The sequence below is a fragment of the Chrysoperla carnea genome, chromosome 1 (assembly GCF_905475395.1).
Source record: "Chrysoperla carnea chromosome 1, inChrCarn1.1, whole genome shotgun sequence".
Taxonomy (NCBI): domain Eukaryota; kingdom Metazoa; phylum Arthropoda; class Insecta; order Neuroptera; family Chrysopidae; genus Chrysoperla; species Chrysoperla carnea.
The window spans coordinates 118,474,282-118,500,442 of NC_058337.1; the positions used below are offsets into that span (position 1 = coordinate 118,474,282).

General features: G+C 26.9%; 1 protein-coding gene across 3 annotated transcripts in view; it reads right to left on the reverse strand.

The window, feature by feature from the left end:
- The window catches only part of LOC123306035 (ABC transporter G family member 23), a 129,207-nt gene that overhangs the window by 38,824 nt on the left and 64,222 nt on the right, over positions 1–26,161 (reverse strand). Inside the window, exon 1 of one of the 3 annotated variants that reach the window (XM_044887901.1) lies at positions 23,368–23,505. The exons of the other annotated variants lie outside the window; for them this stretch is intronic. The gene's annotated coding sequence lies outside the window, so the exon portion shown is untranslated. Of the gene's footprint in view, positions 1–23,367; positions 23,506–26,161 lie in introns of those variants that run through there. 3 annotated transcript variants of the gene reach the window in all.

Consider the following 26,161-nt stretch of genomic DNA (forward strand, 5'->3'; position numbering starts at 1 on the left):
AAATTACCTATATTTAATCTTAACGTCAAACGTAATAACAATTATATAAAAAAAAAAATTTATAAATAAATAAATGCGCCATCATCATCTTATATTGTTGTAAATAGACGCACATGCAGTTTTTATCAAACATGCAAACTACTTGTTGTAGGTAAATACTTTTTATAAAAATTATTTTAAAAAAATTAAAAAAAAAAAAATTGTTATTATACTTTAATTAAATTTATAAGAAATTATTGATACGAGGCTTGGAAAAACAGTGGCGAACATAAGGAAATTCAATATAAATTAACATGTTTTGATTAGTGTTTTTAACACAACTTAGGTTTGACATCTCTCTGAGAAATCGCCTTGTTCCTCCCGACCCGAATCCTATTAATATTATAATTGCCAAAGTTTGTGAGGACGGATGGATGTTTTCTCTTTTACGTTACTCTTTCATGCAAAAACTACTGAACGGATTTGGTTGAAATTTGGAATAGGTACAAAGAGTTTATAGTTTTATCCTGCGGGACAGTTATTGCTGACCTTTTTTTTGATACTTAACAGCTACTTAGAAAAATTCCACGTGAGATTAAAATTATTCACCTATAAAAACTACGTTATTAGCGAATATCATGGGCAAAATCTTATTTTCAAAAAAATTAATATCCATAAAATTGTGAACAAAAAGGGAAGATAAGTGAGGTCAAGGAAAGTGAAGACTATAATACGGTAGTCATTGTTTTTTTGAGTTGAAATTGCCAACAAAAGTGGGCGGGTATCTTCTAGTATCAACATAAATACTGCTGAGTTAAAGGACATTTATCCGGTTAGCACTAGCGTTATGAGCATTTTGCTAACGCTCGATTTAAAACATAAATAACTTTTAGTTTTCTTTAATTTTATCTATTTTCGAATTATGAATTTTTCAGTTTTCTATCTACAGTTTTTAAGAATATATTTTTTCAAGTTCAAATTGTGAGAATTTCTCTCATCACGAGAGTAAAGGTGTAAGCAAAAAATATTAATTTTGGATATTTTTGGGCGTGTTCGTGTACTTTCATTAGATTAATATAAGTCGAAACGAAGTAAATTAAAAAAAAAAAGTGAAATCAAACTATTTTGAAATAGCTAGTACATTTACAAAATTAATTTTTATTTTGAATATACTTTGTAAGTGATAACTGGGTACTTGGATACAGACATTTTGTTCAAATTTTTATCGTAAATATATGAACATTGTTTACAACTCTACAATTTGAAATTCTACACGTATTTTATAAAAATTTATTACATAAAAATATAGTTTACTACACCATACGTGAGTATATTCTGTTTTTTACAATATAGACCTTGTGAAAAAGAAAATTTTTATAAAAATATTATAATCAAAGTATCACAAACCGTCAATGGATAAGGTAATCTTCGCAATTATACCTTTACAAGTATTTTAAAAGAGTTTTGTAAGTAAATACCTATAGAAAAATAATTTAATGACATATAAATACTTATAACCGTATGCATATATAATAAATATGATTATGTATACAGGGCGGCCTTTGAATTTCTTCTCGTAGGAAACTTAAGAGAGTCGCCCTGGTAGTTCGGTTGGTTAAGGCGTTACCAATTCCGTCCGCGATATACTCAGGGTAACGCGTTCGATTCCCGTCGTCAAATTAAAAATTAATTTAATTAATAGTTGTGATGGGCTGGTATAGTGCATGGTATTTGCATGAAGGAGGTGCACCCAGCCTCTGAAATTGAAGAGCTGATAAATGAAATTATCAGCGGAAAAGGTGGTAAAACACATTTATGGTATCACAATGGGCTCTATAGCCTAAGTGTGTCTTTCGTGGACAGTTAAAATAACCTAACCTAACCTAACCTAATCTTAAGAGACTCTTTTAAATCTTATCTTTTTTTACAAGCTTTTATTTAGTTTCACCTGTTGTTTGTAATCAAATCTTGAAGTTAAATTTGACCCACTTTTCGATTGCCAATTGAGCTGAAATTTCACAAGCATATGTAAATCGGTGACAATACATTTTTGAAGTAAAAACTTCTCTTGGCACGTTGACCACTTTTTGGATGAAAAAAAAAATCATAAAACTCGCGTTATCGGATGTTTGTAATTGGACTCCTTCTAAACGGATTTACAGATTTTGATAAAATTTTGTGTGTGTTCAAGTGGATGCAAGGATGGATTCGGTCCACTACAAAGTGTTTTTGAGGGTTCACACCAAAAATTTTAAATCCATGAAATGAATTGTGGAAACGCATATAAAGAATATATTTCATTACGAATCTTACTATCCAACTGTATTTATTTGCGCTCCCACCATATTTATCTAAACTTGCGAGAAGCTATTTGAATAGTATTAAGATATTATTTATTATTATTCAGTATTGTGAATAGGTATTTGTTAGAGCTTTATGCGAGTGCAACGAGTTCCACTGCCGAAGGGTCCAGCCAAGCCGAATGACTTGATTTTTCTAGAATGACTTGATTCTATCCCATCATTTTTGATATATACACATAGCTCTAATAAATACCTATTCACAATACCTGAATAATAATAAATAATACCTCTTTTTAGTTTTAAATTAAAAATTAAAATATAAATACTTTTTAGGGACAAACTTTTATTGTACTAAAAGCAGAAAACAGTTTGTCTTATGAGTGACTTTTTGAATATTTGTAAAAGCTTGAGGCGCTGTGAAATTTTATTTGGTTTTTATCCTGTGAATTCTCCTTCTGGAAATCGATTAACACTTTTAAACGCTCAGGATAATAAACATAGCTTTTTTAAATGTTCTTTAAAATTGTTTTCTAGTTTTTACAATTTGTATATGCCCCTATTTTGTTCATTTGTTGTATTTTTGCAATAAATCTATGCGTTTTCCTTACAAAGCGCCACTCTGTCTGTATAAAATAGTATTTTATAATCAATTTGAAATGGAAACGTGATTGATTCAAACACGTTTTACATATTTTAAACATATATGATGATCATTTTGTAATCATTTTAATACTTATATACCTCAAACCTCAACGATATGCTGAAAACCTTGTGTTAGTATCTTATATAAAATTATCAATAATATTTTTATTGCGTCAATATATTGGTCGAATTTAAACAATATGTGGTCTTCTTATACTAAAAGCTGATCCTTTAATTTTTTTAAGGAGATATGCAAGGATTGAATAATACTAGGAATTTCACTAAAACTTAATAAATACATTTTTTGACTAACAAAGTTTTCAAAAATCACAACAAATTTCTAGTTCACCGGGCTTATTATTATTATTTTATCGTTCAAAGTTGGCTGAAAAAATGCTGAATCATATAGATTATCCTTTTCAATTGGATATTTCTTTCTATATCAAAAAATCTAGAGAGTGTGATAAAAAACTATCTAAAATATTTAGACAATCTTGTAGTTTATAATAATACCATAAAAATATAATTATTTTGTGTACCAATACTGATATTTATTTTAAAAATTTTTTGAAAGGAATTTTTTGTATTTTGTTTATTTATTTATACTAAATACTTGCGCTCATTTCATATTTATTTACATACTTCTTATTAATTTTCCAGGAATCGGTTCCAGCGTGAAAATAACTTTTAATTTAAACAAATATTCAAAAATATTTTGCAGAGTTTAACAATTTATTAGTATTTACTTAATCTTTACAGTAATTTATTTATAAATTAATACTTAATACAAATTTTCAAGAATTCTTTCCCAATTTTCATTATAAACAATATTTATATTTATTTATTTTAAAAATAAATATTTAACTTTTTAAAATTAAATATTTTTCGTATGAAATTTTCGATTACTCAGAATTTTTATCTAAATAAGTAGTCCATATGTTTAAACAATTTTTATTAAATTTATACATCCTTTGTACAATTTATATTATTATTTATAGAAAATGAATCTTCGATGAACTCATAATTAAATTAAAAATTTGTTTTTATACCATCGAAAACCTTATATTTTTATGGTATTATTATAAACTACAAGATTGTCTAAATATTTTAGATAGTTTTTTATCACACTCTCTAGATTTTTTTGGATATAGAAATATCCAATTGAAAAGGATATCCTATATGATCCATCATTTTTTCAGCCAACTTTGAACGATAAAATAATAATAATAAACCCGGTGACCTAGAATTTTGTAATTTTTGGAAACTTCGTTAATCAAAAAATGTATTTATAAAGTTTTATTGAAATCCCTAGTATTATTCAATCCTTGCATATATCCTTAATCACGCTTAATAAAATTTATAAAATAATTTTAAATTCAACTTTTCGGACTTTTTTTCTGGAATATTAGTACACGCATTAAGCGCAGCCGCTGCCTGGTATTAGATGATATTCATCCCTATCTAATTTCAATAAGAAAAGAAATTTCCAAAATCTAGCCATCTTGATACAACTTTTTCGTGACGTTGACTAGTTCTTATATCATAAAAATTATTTAATTATAAAGAATAAAGATTTATTGTGTCGTATATTTTTTAATTAAATCCGGTATTTCCGATGGGATAATCTTTACTTTACTAAAGCACTTACAAATCTTATAGCTTCTTGTATAGGTATACTTTAAAATATTAAATGAAATAAAATAAAAAAATAACAAAAACTACTTTCACTCTTACTACATTTAAATACACATACAACACAGAATTATGTTATGTAAACTCTGCTTTATTTAAACAACATTCTAAGAGGCTCACACCACACGAACACACCACTGATTGAACGCAACGCTTATTAAAGTACGTCCGTACTTAAAAAAAAATCATTTACATTTTACTTGCAAAACCAAAAACTACTTTAATGAAATATTATTATTAGAGATATTTCAATAAACTAGATCATTAAATTCATTTCATTTTTAATACTATGTGGTGTATTATTTTATAATTATTTATGATCACAGATGTTTATAATATAAAATAGATATCTGACCATCTGTTGTAAGATTATAAGTTGTAAATGTAACTAGATTAATAAATTAATCGTATGTTATTAACTTGTCAGCACTCCCATCAAACAATCGATAATCATTAATCCTGTGATGAGAGATTTGCTCACGTGTACGAATTTAAATAATTGAATAATTTTAGAACAAAAATCAAAATAGTCATAATCATATTCATTAATTATACTGTAAATATTTATTGAATTAATTCTTTGCATATTAAAAATGGCATTTTTATATAGAAAATAAATAATGAACTTAAATTATGTACCAGTAAGGATGCTTTCAATAAAAATTGTAATATAAATAAATTTAAAAAAAAAAACTTAATTTCAACAACGACGTCTGTATTTATTAAACTTATTATTTAAATTAATTAATAATAATTATAAATTATTATCACTAAAATTATTACATAAATATAGATATATAATTTTTTGAAGAATCTAATTAACTGTCATAAGTAAGATTTCCGGGCTACCATTTCACATTAAAATATAGTAGAAGTGGTTTTTGTAGCAGCAAGCATCTGGAAATCATATTTTAAGGTTGATTATTTTTGAAATTGATTATCATATTCACGAAAAAAAAAATCGGAAAGACATAGTTCCATAAGACCTTAGGATGTTTAAATTCGGAAGTATTAAAAAATAAAAGAAGGCGTGGAATTCAAACTTTTCTTCACAAGAAATATTTTATTTAGCATAAAGAAAATAATTTTCTAGCTGGAATGATGGGGAGGTCATAGGAAAGGCCACGTTAGGCTACATGGAGGGAAGGACGGTTTCCAAAGAGGCTGGAATTCAGTCGCGTAGTTTGGACGCTCCCTAAATTTAAAATATTTTAACGCTGATGTTAAATGTTTAAAAAAAACCAATCTAGTTTATTTTAAGAATACAACTATTATTAAAAAGTGTAATCAACAATTTCTTCTCATGTGTTTTCTTAAAATTATTATCTAACAAAAAATACCGGTTTTCATATTATAGCCGCGTTGCGGAGTACGTTGTGCTGGCTGGCTGTTCTTTTAACAATAATAATAATAATAATAATAATAACTTGACGCGTTCATTCCTTTGTATATAAGTAATCATTTGGTCAAGTCGAGATTTTTTAATAAGAACACATATTCAATATGTATATATAAAATAAACCTATGAAATATTTATCACTTTTTATAATGAGTTTTTGTAGCAATCTTGAACATCACCGAAACATCCTTCGGGCGTTTTAGTAGAAGAAAAAGAATCGCGTCAAAATAAGTCTTCACGACGATGTGTGAGTTATACACACAGTACAGTTTCAGCAAAAAAAAATATACTTATAATATTACACATTTAACTTATTTGTAAAATTTATGAAATCTATTTTCAGTCTATATATTTTAGCATGGCTATAATAGTTAATACCTATGATAATACCATGGAGGCGTTAGAAATATGACTTTTCTAACTTAGTAAAAATTTCATGGAACACATATACATCAAATATTAAAGTGATTAAAATTATTGTACTTTCACCAGAACTGAGCAAAACCGAAAAAAAAAGACAATTAAGCTATTGTGGGCATATTATTCGAACAAATATGATATGATCAAGGAGCTTTATTTGGTAAAATTTCAGCTAAACGAACCATTCGAAGGAAAAAAAATTAGCTGGATGGATAATTTAAAAGCCTGGACTGGAATGACATTGAAAGAAATGTGCAGAGTCCCCCGGAAAAGCAAAAAACATGGACTAAAGTAGTCTCTAACATCCCTTAATGGGATATAGAACCATACATACATACAACCTAGTACCCTTTTATTAGAGAGACAGTAACTGTCTTATTAAGCAACCCTCTTGGTAACTAAGTAGCTAAAGGCAAAAGCGTGGAGAATATTTACCTTATTTGGTGCGTACCACCCTACTGAGTGACCTAGTGACTTACAAGAAACCGTATGTATATTATTTTACATTTTCAAATATTTTCTTCCATGATTTTTAAGACATCTCGATAATAAAACATAAGTGTTACCAAATGTGTCAATTTGTGTGTCAATTAATGAGTAATTAATACGTCTGCCGTATAAATTTGAAGGAGATTTTCAGCAGGGTTTAAGGGAAATTTAGTATTAATGAAAGTTTATGAGAAATGTGCTATCAAAAACACTGACTTTGATAGTTAATTTCTCAAAAAGCGTATAGAGAATCGAAATGAATTTTTCCCAAAAGACTTACAAAAGGGAGATTAATTGGTAATGAAAATTTCCAATTATTGGTATCATTTTCACGGTATCAAAAGGCTTTAAATGTAACATATTTTTTGAAATTTTTTAAACAAATTTTTCATCTTTTTCAATGCATATAATTATTATCCATCATTTAACCCACTAAATCTCCTATAAGTCACTCTTCCCTTTAAGAAAAAGTTAATCTTCCCTTTTTCTGTCGTGGCTTTCTACAAATGGAACTGTTCTTTGTCTGTACGTCTATCAGGGAACAGTCGAGCGAATTAACATATCCTAATGATGAACCATAAGCAAAAGAATAGAAAAATTATTTTTCGAATTACTAATTCAACCAAGATAAGAGCCATCAAAGATTTGTTTGTATCTCTTTCTAGCAAAACAGAATTTAGCATTGGTATCTTATGTCAAACATAGTATATGACGTCAAATCTGTCTAAATAAGAGTTTCAAATGGTTATATTATCCGTATTCCTTGGCCGGTTATAATTTTAATTTCACTTTTTTTTAACCCCTTTAACAGTATTTTTATATTTTGACTAGCATTGCTTTTGTCTAAAATTTCTATAAGTGAGAAAAACCACTTCTGTATTTAAGCGAGAAACTTAGTTTAGTGAGAAACCTCCAGAAGCGAAAAAAATATATTTCCTTAATTATTACTCCAATCAAATTATTGATTTAACTTGTTCTATATTTCAAAATTAATTATCATCGAACGAGTTTTTAATTATAGATTAAAAATATATTTATATATAATGTGATGAAAATTATGAAATAAAATTCAATGACATTTCACACAAATTTTCCAAATAAGACCTCTAAATTTGTCACCATTGCAGGAACAAAGAACTGCTTGTAAGTAAGTATACAATAAACTATGTAATACGATTGTGAAGTTGAAGACCTTGTATATCATGCAATAACATAAAATTTATTTTGTATTTCTGCTTTGAATTAAAAAAACAATATTTTCTTTTGTGGTCATTTTTTTTTTCAACTTCCTTGTTAATGTGTACACATATATAATTTTTTTTTTATTTTCATCATCATAATATCAGCTTGTTCTTTTTGCATGAATGTGGTACATTGAGTGTAAGTAGAAATAGATAGTGGTATTACAGTGATATAAAACAATCTGTTTTATCTTTTTTCATTTGGTGTAATTACTGTATACACTTTGGTGTAAAAAGAATATTCAATTATCATGGTTGAATCTTATAAAATTATTATAAAATACAATAAAATTAACATTTTTTATGCATAAATCTTTTTTATGTTTAAATATTACTATGATTCTTTATTTTATTTGAAAAGTTTTAGATAATAATAAGTCTAGGATGAAACGTGTAAGATCGTATGATTTGTCATTTCTTAGCCTTTTTGGGCTTTTTGAAGTGAAACTTCATTACGCGCACTACCAAAAAAAAAAAAAAAAAGAAATACAAAGTATGAATCGGTAAAAAACGTGACGTCATCACTTTGGTATACTACGAAACTAGCATGTCGTTTTGTTTCGTCCTCTTTCTCTTGTTCTCATCTCCTACTCCACTTTCTACGACACACTAAGAGTGAGAGTTTCATCTCTACCCTGGGTCTCTCTCAGTTCTTTTCTTTTATAAGTTTTAGTTTTATAAAAGGGCCTTTATCGAGAAACATAAAAAAATCAAAAATCAAAGTTTTGTATTTGAAAAGATTTTTGTCTTGCGTGGGCGACTGATAATTAAAAAAATAATATGTTTAAAAACAACCTGGATCAAAACGCTTTTTATATCAGGATGACCCCAAGAATCAATACCAAAATTCACTGATTAATTCCTGATTATTTAGTATAGTTTACTATAGTTTTCCCTGATTTTAAGAAGTTCATAAAGATTAAATAAAGTCTTACTGAAAGATAACTTTATTAGAAGGTAGAATTTTTTGGAAAAGTTAGCGCGAATTAGAATTTTTCTTTATAGAACTTCAGGTGATAAAAAAAACAAATGTTTTTTTAGAAATATTAATTAGGTACCTTCTTAAAATTTGTACCCAAATCGCAAACAAAATTTTTACTATTGTAATTGAACTTAGTTTTGTGATTTGAATAGCCAAGTTTAAAAAAGTAATTGGGACATAAATATTCTCTAACAAATTGTTTGGAATCGTTCTTAAAAATCGGAAATTTGAGAATCGTAAAGAACAAGTGAGGTAGAGTTTCATATTTTTTTGTTCTTAGACACCAGAAACTTTGATTCTTGGGATTTGGGATGTTTTTAAACGTATCGAAAAAATCCAAAAAATCAGGTATTGGTAAAACCGAAAAATTATAAAAGGTGAAGAAAAAAGAAACATAATTCGACCACTTCAGTGTTTGGTGCTAGACTTACAAAAATTAAATTCGAGGAATGTTGATTGAGAATACGTACCTGAAACAAAAAAAAATCTAAATTAATTTTTTGAAATAATAAAATGAAGTGAAAACTTTAGTAAATTATTGAAAACAAAAAAAAAACCCATTGTGCCCGACTAATAAAGGATGTTGGAGCACAATAGTGAAAACACAAATCTAAAAAAATATATTTTTTCAATTTTGATGGGGAATTATTAACTTGACAATATAAGACGAAAAGTAAAATAAAATTTTTCGATATCTGGAATTAATTTTCAAAATTTCGAAAAGTGAAAATTTTGTTTCATTATTTAGCATTCGATATTTGTATAAACCAAGGCAGATATCGAAAAATTTTATTCTTATTTTTCGTCTACATTTATGAAGTTATAACAAAATTCATCATTAAAGTGGAAAAAAGGTACAAATAATTTCAACCCTAAGTATAAAATTGCCTCGTATTACCATAAACAGATTTTCACATAATTATTCTCATTAAGTTTGCCTAAAATTAAGCAAAAACAATTTAATGGTTATTATGGAGAAATAGTATGTATGAGTCGTTTTCAATGCGTCGCAGCTACTTTATACTGGATTAATAATAAATTCTTTTTGAAAAGATTCTAAGATGAATGCTTAAGAAGAATTATAAATTTATGTTTTTGTACATATAAATCTACCGAATGATGATGAAATCTTCGTTGAATAAAATAATAATATGGCGACTTAGTTTATTGAACTGTTTCGTTGTATAGTATACTTAATAATATAAAAAAAAGTAACAGTGATTTTTAAGAACATATCAGTCAGATATAAAATATAAATATTTTATACTCAAGTTCATGCTTCTCTCGCAATAATGTGCATACCACCTCTGTTGTTACTTATTTAGAATGCAGACAAAAAAAGATCTTTTGATAAATGAATTTAATGGATTTCATTCGTATTAAATTGAATTTTTAACATTTATTTTAATTTAAAGGAAATATTTTTCTAAATGGCGATTGTAAAAAATTATTTTAAAATTATTTATAGAATGTTTTTTTGAAAATAATGTTAAATGTTTTTGGTTGATTTTCTTTAAGAAAATTCAATTAATGCGGTATGTACCGATGAGCAAATTTCGTAGACGTTTCTTTTGTGAAAAGTTAAATTGTCGCTAATAGTGCAGGCGCTAGATAGAGTTGAGTGTGCAAAGTTGGAGGACAGCATTCTGTCAATCGATTCTTGTTCGGAAACAGTCAAATGTCAATTTTTTGAACCAAATAAAGCTACCAGAACAGCTCCTTGTGATTTTTTCGTAAAGCTCACTGTTTTTGAGTAATTAAGAGTTTAATGTTTGGAAAAACTCCAGAAAGGTTATTTTCAAAGCTGAAAATTAATGCAAATAAATTAAATTTTTGAGCCCACAGTCACAGATTGTTTGATCCTAAAGCCCACCCAAGCTTTAATATTTTATTTTGGCTCATATAGTCTCTGTTAAGTTTAATAACCATTGTCATTTTGTTTCTACGAAATTTCCTATTTATTTACATGGTAAATGTCAAAATTTTAATTATTATTTACTTAAATACAATATTTTCGATTTGACTTCAAAATTAAATTGTGTATTGAGGAAATCACTAATTACGTCAAGCAGTCAATATGGCAGTTATAGCAGACTTAAATCTTAAAAAAGCACCAGAGATCTATGAAATGCACAGGCAGACCATTATTTTTATCAGTCACTTAGTTCATACATTTAAACATTATTGCTGTAAATTACTATGGTCTTTAAATCTCTATCTATTTATTCAATGTTCGCTAAAGTGCATTTTAAAGCCCGTTACCGTAGTTGGTTCATGAAAAAATGATTTATCCAATATTTATCATTGATAAAACATAAGAATGTACAGCATAACCTTAAGATACAACTATATGAACTCTATTATTATGCGCAACCACATAAAATTTGTTCTCATTCAATGTAAAATTGTAAAAAGGTGTGTTTTATAGTTTAAAAAAAAAAAAAAACTATTTCGCTCATGGTAATAAAAGTTTGGTACAATTAAAAATTAATAATTGAATTGAAATGATAAAAAGTTAACAGAACGTTTTATGCATAAAAATTCATGAACAATTAAAAACTATAACTTTTTATTAGCGTATAAATTTTTATTGGCATTCCTGTCAATAAAAATGTTTAAAAAATGCAAACGTTGGAAAAATTTATAACACACAGTAAAACTTCGATAACAGAAACCTTACTTATGTAAAAACATTTGCAAAATTATTAGTTAATCTATAATTTGAACATTGTCTTTCAGTAACTAAGTTGACCCTAGGGCGTTAGTTCGTAAAACGTAACCAATTCCGTACTCGGTATTCCTAGGGTAGCGGGCTCGATTCTCGCCATCACACCAAAAATTAATTTAATTAATGGTTGTGATGGACTGGTTTAATGCATGGTATAAGCATGGAAGAGGTGTGCTCAGCCTCTCTAAATAGTTGAGGAGCTGAAATTATCAGCGGAAAGGTGGTAAAACACATAATAGTATCACGATGGGATCTATAGGCTAAGTGTGTCTTTCGTGGCCAGCCAATATAACCTAACATAACCAATAGTGAGGTATAATTTCGAAATTCCACTGTAGTTACAATAATAATACTGTTTCTAGTACATAAAAAATAGGTTCTTCCATTGTTATCCAACGAAACTCCATCAAATAAAAATATTTACTCCTTTAAAACTATTTGGGTTAAAAAAGTATGTTTAATTTACTTCTTTTTTTACAGGTTCAACTATAATTTTTATAAAAAAAGTATTGTTTAAGTACAATATTGATTTGTTCCAGTAAATAATAATAATTGATCATAAAATATTTATTGGAATTATTTATTTAAGATGCACTCTTCAAATTATTTTTAGACGAATTTAGTATTTTATTGAACATTGTTTAAAGAACAGAAATAAATTTTCGTGTACATATGAAATTTAAAAAAATTTCAAAAACTTGACCAATACTCTAAAAATCTAGACCGGCTAAAATCTTTCCTATTTTGGATCCCGACTGGAAAATTCGCTGCATGTAGATTGGGCTTATTGAAGTGAAAACTTCTTTTTGCACGTTGAGCACTTTTTGGGTGTGTTCAAGTGGACCCACTATAATATGTTTTTGAGGGTTCGGCACTTAAAAATTAAAACCCATGGAATAAATGGTGGTTACGCATATAAATAATATATTACTATTCAAATGTATTTACTTGCGCTTCCACCATATTTATCTAGAATTATAATAAATATTCTCTTTCATTCTTAAAAGATTCATGAGAGGATTCTTAAAAAAATTAAAAAGTTTTACGCCAATTAAAGAATGTTTCACGCCAATCAAAAATTTGTACAAAACAGCCTTAACAAAAAATTTTCAAATTCTCAAGGTGACTTGGAATAGAATGCGTGTCATCATGAGCCTGAAACCTAGTATTGGAAACAACTTATATTAAAAGTAGGCCTCATCATGCGTCAGACAAAATATAGTTTCAAATAAAAGTGAATTTACAACCCACCAATCCAAAACAAAGCTGTTTAAAAGTTGACCATATAACTCAATAAAATTTAGAATTTACATACAAATATTAAAATTTGTAAAAATATTTCTGCTATGTAAATAATTTACGGTAAATAAATGCAGAATTAATTACCATCCTATTAAGTATCCATTAAGGTCTAAGCGTATGGCTTAGCATACAAATTTTTTGAATTGAATCAATGCCTGGTATGAATTTATTGCCAGGTAAACTAATAAATTATAATCATCCTCTGTCAGAGAGTAGCAAAACAAAAAAAAAATGAAGATTTCTCGTCTAGAATTTTTAATTGTATTTGGGAATATTCCATTAATAAAGTCAATGTATATAATTTATTTATGGAATTTCAAAGTTTTATTATAAAAATATTTTTTTTGATGTATTCAACAAGTCTGTTTATGTTTCTGAAGTTAGTAAGAAAAAAAAAAACCATTTCAGTGATTTTCCACCGCAATTTAGATTTTGTAGTTGAAACTGTTTGAATATGTAGTTGAAAGGAGCTTAATTTATTATTCATTAATGATTCTTTGTCTATATTTATTTGAATATGGTTATCGTCATACTCCAGTAGAAATAAATGATTTCTTGAGTCATTTAAATTTGACTATACAGAATGTTCGATTTACATTTAGGCATATAAATATCACGAGTATGACAGAATACATGCTTTAAGCAATGCATACAAGTGAGAGGTATTATATACATGTGTTGAAGCTTCGATATGCGTTGAGATAGTTGTAAGACGCTGGGAGAATGGGAGTTTCTTAGTTTAATAGATGAACTACAACAGATAAGCCACGATTACAAGTCACTTTTGCAATTTCATATAACACCTCCCTTCCTCAGATGCATTGATTAACGCATGTACTCTGTCATACTCGTGATATTTATATGCCTAGATGTAAATCGAACATTCTGTATATTAAAGCTTAATTTATTTTTACAAGCTTTTATTTAACTTGCAATGTATGTATGTAACTATGTTTGTTCCGGTGGCATCTTTAGCATTACCTAATTTTTCCATCGTTTCTACTGTATTTGATATACATATATTTTTTTTTAGTTTTCAATTAAAAATTTTAATAAAAAATCTTTATTAAGGGACAAACTTTTATCGTGCTAAAAAGTAAAAAATAATTTTTTCTATGAGGCACTCATACTCATGTAATGAAGAATTCGGATAATTCAAAATAGTAAATTACACATCTAGGGAGCTAAAGAAAAGAATGTCTGAGATCTCATGGTCATTACCTGAGATCTGAGACATTCTTTACTTGCTCCCGTGATGTGTATACTATTTTTCTCCGACAGGGGCACAAAGCGATAAATTCCTTTTTGCACGGAAGTGAGAAAAATTAATTTTTGTGTAACTATCTACATGAAACTAAATCGGGGCGTGGTGTGCAAATAATTAATATTATTATTAATTGATTCGGCAGTATTCTTGTTAGTTTGTCGCCATTTCCACAACTTGTATTTAAATTAAATAAACTAGAAATTTGTAAAAATCGAATAAACTAATAATTAAAAAATTCTTTAAAGCATGTTTTAAATAAATTATATATTATTTGACAAACGTGTTATACAAAATTGATAATAATTATAAGCCGGATATTTCCTCATCAAAATTAATTTACCATATCACTCTTTCTTTCCCTAGATTAATATCGTGTGAAAATATTTTAATAAAATAAATTAGGCATTTTGTGCTTTACAGAAAAATGTGAGAGCGCCGAGAAAAATTTAATATTCAGTGTACATGGTGTCTACTTAAGTTAGCTACATAGGAAAACTATTTATTATGAGGTTTACGAAAAAAGTTATTCTTTATAAAAATCTCTACTTTCAATAATATTAACATTCAGCTATTCGTTATTGACATCGAATTTACAGATTGAAAAAGTGCGTGAAGTGAAGAAGTCGTTTGGAAATGTAGACCATTTAGAATAGTTAATAAAGGAAACGGTTCAAGAAATCACTTCCGAGATATGTAGGAGTGTATTTAAACAATTTTTTAAAAGAACAATTACATAACTGAAGATAAGTATACATTCTATCTATAACTTTTCATATACTTCAAATTTAGGGTATTGTATCAATATGTTATACAACACGGACAAGTGGGTAATTTCAACACATAAGTATCGGGCGAGTTTCAAATATAAAACAGGTAATTTTGCAAATAAAAGCTTTTTGGTACGAAAATAATTCAGGCCTCTGTCAATATTCGCACGAGTTTATGTCTCACTTGACCACCTTCTTTTGGTAAAAGCACTAATGTCGTCAAGTATAAGCAAGTCTGAATCTTAAAAAGGCAACTGTAGTGGTTTATGGTAGGCTATAGACCACTAAAAGAGTGGGCTTATTTTATTCAACAGTTAATTTATACATTTGAACAGTATTTTTGTAAATCACTATGGTTTCATAGCGGTTTTTTTTACATCTTAAACCAGAGATCGAAGTTTGAGTCACCGGTTGGCGTATAGGAAACTAATTTTCTCAATAATAATGAATATATCTGTATTTATTTCAAGTTTAAATTCTTGCGGTTTCATTCCAGTAAATAAATACTAAAATTTTTCAATTAAATTGCTGAGCAATTCAATGAAATGTTTAGATATCCCTGTTTTAGCATTTAAAATTCTAATAACAATCATTACTTATATTAAAAACTATAAATACATACAATTTGAAATATAATCACGGCCATGGCGAGACTTTTCAAATTATAGTAACAAAAATGTAATTAAATTTTTTTCTCATGTTTTATAAATTATTAAGAATAAAAAAAAACATCTTAAATTCAGCAACTCACGAGTGTAATTTAAGTATTTAAGGAAAAAAAAAACTAAATTTTTTAATAGTGGAATAATACATGAAATATTTTTGTAAAAAAATTATTTAAACACACGAAAAAAAAAATACATTACTTGGAATGCGTACACTGGCAGACATTGAAATTGAGAAATTTAAGATAAATAGTCTTCAAATATTATATTTAACATTGTTAATTATAGCACATAGCTTCAGGTAGAGCCAAAATGGAAATTTATAAAGGATAATTCTCAAGGATTCTCGATTTTTATCCCTTTCCAGAAAATATAAGCTTTTCAAAATGCGAGTAGACAAAACGGTTTAAATAAAAAAAAAGATTGAGAAGCCGTTTTTGAAAATTTCCAAACAGAAGATCAAAGATAGTCAGCCATGGGGTAGATCAAATGAAGTGAAAACTTAAAACTTTGGAATAATTGTTCTTTGGCCTGGCTAGAGCCTTCAGCAGTATAGCTCTGATAAATATCTATTCACAATATCTGAATTATAATAAGATAAGAATACCTCAATAATATTCAAATAGTAAATCACAATTCTAGATAAATATGGTGGAAGCGCAAATAAGTGCCTTTGAATAATAAGATGTATTGTAATATATTATTTATATACGTTTTCACCATTTATTACATGGGTTTTAATTTTTGGATGCGCAAACCTCAAAAATATTTTGTAGTAAATCTAATCCATGCTCGCATCCAACTGAAACCCACACACACACACACACAAAATTTCATCAAAAACACACACAAAGATCCATCTGTTTAGGAGGAGTTCAATTACAAACACGTGATAACGTAAGGTCCATGATTTTTGTTCACTCAAATTGATCATATACAGTAACTTTTTTACATAAAATGCCTTAATTTTGAACATAGTTGAGAAAAAATTTGGCAAACAATACTATGTCGAAATCGAAATACGAAATTCAAATGAATTTATTGTCTTCAAATATTCATGAGGTTTATTATCTTTTATTCAACTTAGGAAACGATTTTGCAATCTCTATTTTAATGAGAAGGGAAAATTTTTCACATTTCAAAAAAAAAGAAGAACTAAAACATTTATCTTCCATTTTCTATACCTCTCTCTGTTTACTAGATGAAGAAAAATATGTAAAAACAATCCTTGAAAATTTTTTTCTTGATGTTTTTAATCATTTTCAATAATAATTTAATTATACATATATATTGTTTTTGAATATTAATTGATCAAAAATTTTATAGAATTACAAAAGAAAGAAATATCGGTATAATTTAAGTTTATAGTCACGGGTCACAGTTTTTGTTAATTCTATGACTAATTGGATGTGTATCCAATCCGGAAGTCTTGGTTTAAATATCAACTTAATCATTAAAACAGAAATTTCCCAATAAATTATAATTAATTCGTACCTAACTAGTTTACTATCTTTTTCTAAATTATTATATATTTTGTAATTTTATGTTTGACTCATTGGCGTCAAAATAATACTTTAGCTGAAACTTTACTGTGAACTTCCAAAGGATGATTTCAAGTAAGTTTTCTTTAAATTTAATCTATGAGTAACAAACGTGTATTAATTTTATGCGTGACTCATTGGCGTCAGAACAAAGTTTTTCTAAAAGTGCCATGATCTATGAGTAATACACGTGCATGAGTATTATGTATGATTCATTGGCGCCAAAACAAAATTACCATAGTGATATGGCTCGAAAGTTAAGAAAGGTAAGTGAAAATGCATGAGTTCTAATAGATAAGGTTAGGTTAGGTTATATTGGCTGTCCACGAAGAACACACTTAGGCTATGGAGCCCATTCTAATAGATTGGGATGTGTGAATCTTTTATTCATTTCGAAGAAATGTCAAAGTAATCATGCCAACCAAAAGCGAAATTTTTGAATAATAAATACTAAAAACGTTAAAGATGGCAATTTGATGAAGATGAATTAGATAATCAGCGACCGGCAGCGTTATTTGTAGGGCTGCCAAATCAAAATTTTATAGAATCCCGTATTGCATTTTATTCGTACAAAAATCTATTGACAATACAATGGCAATGGAAAAAACAAAAAAATAATTAGAATAATTGATTTGTTGGTGAGACAGATGCCATAATTATCAATAAAATTTGAATACGATTATAAATTAAGTATATTTTTTTAAAGAAATAATTATATTTAAATAAATAATTTTGTAGTTAAATGTATTAAAAAATATAAGGAATTAGTATCACGTGATTACTTAATATATTAATTCATTATATTATTCTTTTAATTAAAAGTATTTTTTTTTAAATACAAATATTATGTAATAGTTAACCAATTAAAAATCTTATAAAAGAAGTGAAAATATTTTTTTTATATTTCTATTATTTAAATATTATATATATATATATATATATATATATATATATACTTTAAATACAAAAGTTGTAATACTTTACAAAAGTGGAGGTCCAATAATATAAAATTATTTATATTTATTGATCTAAACAAAAATATCATTATTTAAACAAAAAAAATAAAATAAAATCAAAACTTTCTTTTCTATTGAAATAGTTTTTTTTATTTTAAAATTCTTATTATCCTGTTTTAATAACATCCCAAAACTATTTTGAGATGGTATTTTACATTCAAAATTTGGTTTAAATTTATTTAACTCTCTCATTCTGCAATAAATTTGATATATATGGATATCAACAGGATTTTTACATGGTTTGAATCGAGAAATAAATCGCAAACTTTGAAGCTGACTATCTTGCGGTAACTTTGCGAAAAAAATTTTGCATCTTCGGGATCTCACAGCTTGCATATTTTGTAGATATGGAGGAACATCGCACATCAGGCAATATTTTAAGGTTTTCGAAAAAATTTTCACAATCGGCTAAAACTTTTTTTAGGACAACATTTTTCAATATAACTTGTTTTTTTCTAATTAGTCAATTTTATGTAAATTTTTAATATAAGTACGTACTTTTATATTGTCTACAGTACTTAGTAATTTTATTACTTACATGTCTTGATTGCTACATAATGACTAAACTTACTTAATAGACCGTGTGTCCATAACAAAATTTCTATGATCTTTAAATCTGTCATTTTTAGGGTAGTTACAGTAAGTTTGGCTATAAAGATATAAGAGGCAGTGTTGGATTTATAAAGGTTGATTTTTCGCATTTAGTTGTTTAGAGAACTTTTTACAGAAAGTTATTAACAAAAGAAGGCATAGAAATAAATAACAGAAAATTTGTAACACTGAAAATTCTAGTGTTTTATAAATGATTTGATTAAATGGTTAAATTTTCTTGTAACTTTTTCAAAATTTTATATGCGTGTTTAAAAACCAAAAATATTTGGTACAATAAAAGCTTGTTTCTAAAAAGCATTTAGTATTTAGTTTAGTTTAGAAAATAGAACCCTTAAATCACTTTAGTGCTTTAAATTATTTATAACATACTAGAATTTGCAGTGTCTTTTTGAAAGTGTTGAAAAATTGCTATCAATTTTCAACCCGTATGGCAGTTTCAAATTTTCGGCCATGTGTTTTTATGAATTATGTTGTCAATTCTTTTAACATTCATAACAGGACAGAATCTACAAAATACGAAAATCAAAAAAGTCGATTTATATAAATTCACGATTAAACCTCATTTTATTTTTTAACCAAACTGACCTTTATCAATCCTCCAAACGTCTGACAAAAAGAATCATAGAAATTTTCCTTTATAATTTGCTTACGGTCTATAATCTGTACAAGCACTATAAAAATATTGAATTTCAATATATTGTGCGGTAGAATTCAAGGCTTCTAAAACTTTTATTTTTCTTTCTGTATTTGATTTTAAATGGATTTTTTTTCTACATTTTTTAAATTATTGTACTTATGTCATAAGTGCGAAGTTGATAAGTACACAATGAGTAGTATTTAATATATATATATATATATATATATATATATATATATATATATATATATATATATATATATATATGTTTAATTGTTTTTAAATTATTTATTAACTAATTATAGAAATATTTCTTTAAAGTTGAAAAATTTTCCATTAATTATTAAAATTGTAGTACGTTTTATTAATTTTTTGATTTTGAAGAACATATTCTTTTAAAATATAAGACATCATGATACATGGAAGTTAAAGTACACATGATATTATTCTAGTTGTTGGGAACGCTATCCTGGAGTGTCAGAGGTTGTGGGTTCGATTCTCACTAAGGGTGTATATTTTTCATTTCGAGTCCTATTAATTATAAAAATATGAAAAAGATATTATTTTATGTGAAAGTAAGTAAATTGTTAATCACATCTGTCAGTAAAAGTGTAAGCTTGTAGGAACCATTTACAATAAAAATTATTTACCGGGTTTAACCTCTGTTCCTCAGTCTATAATAGAGACCAGCCTGGATTTAAACCCGCAACCGCCCAGTCTAAGTAGTCAACGGTTGAAAGGGCGATCGCGCCTGTACTCACTCGGCCACTGTTCTATAATAGAGACCAGGCTGGATTCAAACCCGCAAACGTCCAATCTAAGTAGTGAACGGTTTAAGGGGCGATCGCGACTGTACTAGCTGTTTTCAATAATTAATATTTACACCCCGTGCTTTTCTTTTCGCCAAAACAAAGCTTTTCACTATTCAGTTATAGGTAGATCAAGCAGATCAAATTATTAACAAAAGTTAATAAAAATCGTTCTTATGATATCAATATTTCGATAAATTGTATGAATCCTAGGCGTTTGATTCACTTTTATAAACGATAAATATTTTTGTTGTCTTACAAAATTATTTCTTAAACTATGCATCATGTAAGCTCAAATATTTTAAATAAATTGAAGTTTTATACTATATCCGGAATCTTGAACTTGCAAACGTAATCAAAATTGAAACTCATGATATTTTTTTTTAATCGCTATGGTTGAACAATCCCTTCAAGAATTTATTGTAGTTAAGCAAATACCGGATATTAAACAAAAAGTTATGCGCATGTAGATATTATATATTCCAGATTTTTATTACTTAACAATTTTAAAATATGCATTAAAATGTAATAATAAGACATAATTAAAACATTTTTGAACATTAAAATTAAATAAATAATTTAAAATTTTTACAATGTATTAAAAAAAATTAATAATAATAAATTATTACGATTAAAAATATGTTATAATGTTATATGTTATTATGACATAGTTATTATTTTTTATTTATTATTATTTTTCATAAATATCTAATAAAAAACTATTGTAATCGAGACAAAAGTAAAAAAACTTCGCTGAGTTTTGTTTCAAAAAATGTAGAATTCGAGAATTAAAATTAAAAAATTCGTATAAACTATAAATCTGATTTAATAAGAAAATCTATGCGACATTCTCATTGAATAATATATATTTCAATTTCGTAACTACTAAAATAAGAGAAAACAAAGAATCCATTCTCAGTTTTAAAAGACACCTGTAAGGGCAGTGTAACAGATCGACACCAGATGTGAAATTTCTAAGATGGATTTAAGCGAGAAAGCGGTTTAAGGTGGAATGATTTGTCCAATATCCCTGAATTGACAGACTAATTTTGCCTAAATCAGGCAAAAATTTTATCATTTTATCACATTCTTGTTGCAACGTTGCAAGGTTTGTCGTAAAATCAATTTTTCTTTCCACTTTAAATATTCCGTGCCCTTGTACAATCTGTAACACAAAAAATGCACGTGTTTTTCCATTCTTACTGTTATATGTGACTGACATGTAATGTTATAGTAATATTACTTAGAATGGTTCAACTTTTGCGTTTATTCTGACTTAGAGGTACATATGAAATGCATTATTGGTCAATACCCAAGTTTCGAGTTATTAAGATTAAAACCTTCAAATTCTCTGAAAATCGGAAAATTACTGAGAAAACGATCACAAAAATTGTGAAGTGAAAATATAAAAACTTGTAAAAAGAAGGCCTAAGCAAAATGCCCGGGTACACGTGTGTATGTAATAATAAACTCACGAGTTAGTCATTTACAATGTTTTTAAATGTTAAATGCAACTATTGTTGAACGCAAAGAATTAAAAATAATAACAATAATTTATTTATAAATAACAAAAATAATAATAAATAAATATGTAAACAATAACTAAAATGTTTGGAAAGTGAACCTAACAACAATATAAAATAAATAAACTTGATTCTAGCACAAAATAATTTTTGGTAAATAATTATTTTAAAAAAATTATTGAGAAATATTTAAATAATTTTATTGAAGTTGGGGCTAAATATATGTATTAAAAAAATTATTAAATTATATTGGTAGACCTTGATTGGTGCTTGAGCAGCTCTTGGGTTGAAAAAATTTTGAGGTCATTTTATTTTATTTTTAATTATCATAATAAATATTACTAATTAAATATTCAAAAAAAAAAAATTATTTTATATTTAATTATTATTATTTCAACATATGATGCGCGTTAATTGCATAATAATTGTTGATTTTACTTTCGAAAAAAATTATATATTAAAATAAAAATTCATAAAAATTATGTTGAGTAATTCTTTTTTTTTTTTTTTTTAAAAAAGTGAATTTGGTTTTAGCTTTTGCTAAATTGGTTTGAATCTTGGCTTTAATCTTTACTAAAACTTTTCGCACTAAATAAAAAGTGTTATAATTGTTTCTATTTATTATAAATTACGTTTTTTTTTTAATTATTGATAGATGTTTATTGCTTATAATTTAATTAAGTAGACGTCACTGAAAAACTCGATTTCATTGGTAATTAAATCATTTGTTTTATTTATAAAATGCAAAATAATATTTAAATAATGTACAAAAAATTACAATTAAATTATACAGCATGTCTCGAAATAACCGACTTCAAAAGAATTTAGAAATTTTTCGACCATATCGAATTAGATCTTAATTAATTTTAATTCCATCTCCATGGAAGTTTTTAGATATATTAAAAAGCAGGCAATACCGAAAGCTTAATCCGTTAACGAATAAATTGTCTCGTTAACGATTCGAAAAACTTGAACGAAATTTTCTTTCTTGGGCACCCAATTGAGGCACCTCCGATAAGAAAAATCCTCCACTGGTTTAATACAACAATTTTCTATTTTTTTTTTAAAATTTAGGCTATGCCGTAATTTGAATAAATAAACGAAACGTCGTCAATCGATTAACTAACTGATTCAACTTAATTTAAGAACAAAAAGCTTAAAAATATAAAAAAGCTTTCGAAATATTCATTAATTCTATGTGGTTTAATTCTATGTATTGTGTACTCAATTTGGTTTGAATCCTGGCTTAGTTAGGTTTTATCAAGTTTCTTGAACAAATTAGTTAAATACTTTGAGACGTATGACATTTTTAACTTAAAAATTATTTAAAAATATTGAAAAAATTTCACATACATTTTGTAAGCTAATCAAAGTATTCCAAACTCCGTGAAGAAAAAATTAACCACAACAAAACAATTCACTTTAATCCTTTTTTCTCTGGCCAAAAAAATATAAAAAAACACCAAATTAAGTTAAAAATGAGCACCAAAAAATCACAACATTCAAAATAATATTTGTTTAGAACGCACACTTTTTAGCACCAAATATAAAATAAATTTTTTTTAAATAAATAAAAAGCACAACAATTGATTTTATAATAATTAAAATCTTATTTATTTATTTATTTATTAGTTTTTTATTATTATTATAAAAAAGTAAAAACTAAATTACACCTGGTGGAGCCCAGGTTTCAATTCTAACTGAATGTTAAAATCTCCAAGTTGCGATCAAACGCGCATATTGTAAGCAGAGCATATACACAAGCATATAATAATACAGGTGTACTCTCTCACATACTAAGAAATCCCCTCTGCTCGCGAGGCCGCGACCCCATCATAATATTATATTTTTCTTATGATTATATATGTGGCTTGGTGTTCTTGGCGATAGGGCAGCGATCAACGGCTGGAGTTGATGTTCTTGTAAAATGCATACAAGAAATCACAGTTCATTATTCTTGAAACTCTTTTTTTTTACGTTTTTTTTTTTAAATTGCAAGCAAACTGAGTTGTGTGCGAACTCCAACATGAATAATTGTCTTTTTTAGATTTTATCTGCTATTTTACCTATTCGTCACCGTCAAAAACCGCAAAAACTAATTCTGGTTACACAAGTGTATATACTGAGAAACACAGAAAATGAAATACATAATATACGTTTTTAAATATTACTTAAAAATGGAATATTTTGATTTTTTTAAATTAGATGAGTCAAGGACATTAAATTTGGGTTTTTCGTTTGACGTAGCATGGATTTTGAAAGTCGAATCACACAAATCATATTCAAATTCTTCATTTTTTTCATTATTCTACGACCTTTTAGTGCTTTATTTAAAAAAAATCTACAAGAAAAATAGAAAAGTAGTGGAAAAACTAGTGGAAAATTTATTTTTACTCGTTGATTACAAACTTCATCGCACATAGTTTACAGAGTTACGATGTTTGATTCGGCATACTTTTGGGTGGATTCTGGAAAATACAGAAAAAATGAAAATAAATCAAACTACAAATGACTTCTGAGTTCACTGGCACAGATCTTATTTCGAACAAACACCGTGACACGAGATTTTTATATCTTAGATATAGTCATGATCTTGGTTTTTCAGTAAGACTCATGATTTTTACTTAATCATAAAAGCTGATTTTTTATATGACCCTTTTGTATTTTCAAAAACTTCAAAGAAAGGGAAACCAGTAAACTATTTCTGCAAGAAAACACGTTTAATTTTATCTTCAAAATTTTGAATTTTAAGGAATCGAATTTGAGGACCAAAATACCATTTGTAAGCGTTGGTCGTAATAAATTGTTTATTTGTCACCCTAAATTCGATTGAAATGAAATTTTAATTGCACGCCTTGCATGACCAAGACGGATTTTATCCCCTTCACTATATAGATAATAATTTTCCATATTGCTTAATTAATTCCTAAATTTCTAAAACTAATAATTAAATTTTTTTTGGTTAAAGAAAAAACTTGATTCAAAAAAAAAACTGGAATTTTAATTTACTACAAAAATTGACGTAAAGGTTTCTTCACTCTCTGACGTCAATCAAGGTTAATAATTGTATTATAAATAATTTAGAGAACTGGAATACCGGAATTTTTAATGAATTCTTCGACGAGTTTATAAATTAATTAGAAGAGAAGGTGATTCAATTTTATCCACATTATCTCTATCTCTATATATATTATAAATGCGAAAGTAAGCACGTTTGTTTGTTTGTTACGCTTTTCCGCTAAAACTAGCGAATGGCTTTTAATGAAACTGTACAGCAATATAGCTCATACTTCAGAATAACACATGAGATATACTTTATAAAGATATATTAATAAAAAAAAGAATTTTTTTTAAATTAATTTAATTTGACATTACCATATATTACAGATTTTTGTAAAAATAGTCATTTGACATTACCATAAATTACAGATTTTGTAAAATTAGTCTATATAAAATATTTCACGGCCATCTTTTTTGGTATAGTCAATAAATAATTACGACTATTATACATTAAAAAAAATAGAAAACCATAAATATATTTTACCTGTGTAAAACAATCCTTACCATTATTTCGAGTGTTATAGAAAGGGGATAAGCGAGAGCAATCTTTATCAATCTTTATTTTTAAACGAAGTGGATGGGTATCATTCTAGTAAATTATAAAATTGATATGGATTAATAATATTACTTTGTATTGATGTATATTTCTTAGAATTTATAAAAATATTATTAGAAAATTTTCCATAATATTGGTTGTTGGTATATGATTATTAGTTATTTAGCCTCGAAAGCTTTTAAATGATCTTGGAAGTGAATTAAAAAAAAGACTTTTTTTTTGTAAAAATTTATTTTTAGATATTTCAATCCGCTTGTTCAAAATGACCAAGGTTATTTAGGACAATACAAATATAATCATATATGGAAATTTTGTCTCCTTATACCTATCTTTAACTCAGAAACGGATGCACATGCATTATCGTGCTAATTGAGACTCTTTCATAATTGCCGAGATCTAAAAAGTCTCTCAATATGAGTAAATTTAATCGAAATCCCATTCTTATAAGATTAGGGCACAGTCCTTTAGCATTGTTACAGACTCACAGCTTGTAAGTCTATGGGTGTAAGGTTAAAATCTAGTCGCCCTATT